The sequence below is a fragment of the Polyodon spathula genome, unplaced genomic scaffold (assembly GCF_017654505.1).
Source record: "Polyodon spathula isolate WHYD16114869_AA unplaced genomic scaffold, ASM1765450v1 scaffolds_2614, whole genome shotgun sequence".
Taxonomy (NCBI): domain Eukaryota; kingdom Metazoa; phylum Chordata; class Actinopteri; order Acipenseriformes; family Polyodontidae; genus Polyodon; species Polyodon spathula.
The window spans coordinates 1,525-2,858 of record NW_024474083.1 but is presented as its reverse complement, the minus strand read 5'-3'; the positions used below and the strand labels follow the sequence as shown (position 1 = coordinate 2,858).

General features: G+C 53.5%; 1 non-coding gene across 1 annotated transcript; it reads right to left on the bottom strand.

Annotated features, from left to right (window-relative positions):
- Nucleotides 1-1,262: 1,262 nt before the first annotated feature.
- Nucleotides 1,263-1,334, bottom strand: trnae-cuc. The gene has a single exon. It is a non-coding gene; the product is annotated as a tRNA-Glu (tRNA).

Sequence of the window (1,334 nt, the reverse complement as noted above, 5' to 3'; positions counted from 1 at the left end):
GGAGTGATAGGGGTGTCCAGGAGTGAGGACTTGTCCTGCTCCTGAACTCTAGCCTGGGAAAGCCAGAGTTGCCGCCTGGTGACCACCAGCTCCGCAAGGCATCGGCCCTCCGCTCTGGCCGTGAGTTGCGCCAGTGTGGTGACTGCCTCAGAGACCTGGTTCAGCTCTTGTCTCTGAGCCGCCGTGACTATATCAGTGAGTTCCTTAATAAGGATGGCCTGTTAAACAGAGAGAATGCTCGACATACTGGAAAGCTGGGCAGCTTGGGAGCAAGTGGCATACGTCTTCTTGAAGTGATTCTCTGTCGTCCGACACTGTCAGTTTGGACATTGTAGGTCCTTGGCCGGTTCAATGCCCAGTGCCTGTACCAGGGCCACAATGGAGGAGTCCACCGGAGGGAAGGCTGCTAAGCCAGCACCCTCCGCTCTCTGCATGGAAGAAAAACAGACTCCAAAATGAGATCCCCTGCTAGAAGGAGATCCCAGCCCAACTGTCCTGTTGGCTCTAGCCTTTAGGACCCGCCTCTGGGACTTTCCGCAGATAGCACAGAATGCTCTATCAGACAGAGCCAAAGCAGCATGTTTTGGACCCAGGCATGAAACACAGAATTCATCCGGGTTCTCCGAGGGCAATGTTCTGGCTAAAAGAGCCACATTCATGGAAACCCGGCATAGCGCAAGGCACTTGCCGGGGTTGCACGGTGGGCACAAATTTGCACAGGCCACAGGAGCAGGTATGCGCATGGGGTGCACGATAAGCGCATGGGCACAGAACAGTTGTGCACCGATGAGTGCATGGGGTTCTCAGGTGCGTGGGCACTCGGGCACCGATGTGCATGGAGAGCGCACAAACCACAGGTGCGCAGACAGGTGTACCGGCACAGATGTGCAAGGGGCATGGGTGTGCCCGGGTGCGCACGTGCGTGTGTCGCTGCAAGGGTGTGGCACTGAATGAGGGGCTGCGTAGGAAAATTCTGTGACTCATTATAGTCGGTACTTTTTATGTTAACTGTGTGATTGTCTAGAGTTCCTGGGCAGACCATAGTTGTCCTGTCACTCGTAATGAGCAATTGTTAAATCCTTTTTTTGCACACTGAGTAGAAGTCGTCACGAATCAACATGCACAGTCTCTGTAATAATACGAAGGGTGCGCTTTTAATTGAATGCAGTCGCGCCACAGCCAAGAAACAAACATGCGTACATCTGATTAGCAAAGGGTAAAAAGTTAGTTTTAATCAGACCAGTAATGGGCAACAAAGTAACTTCCCTGACCGGGAATCGAACCCGGGCCGCGGCGGTGAGAGCGCCGAATCCTAACCACTAGACCACCAGGGA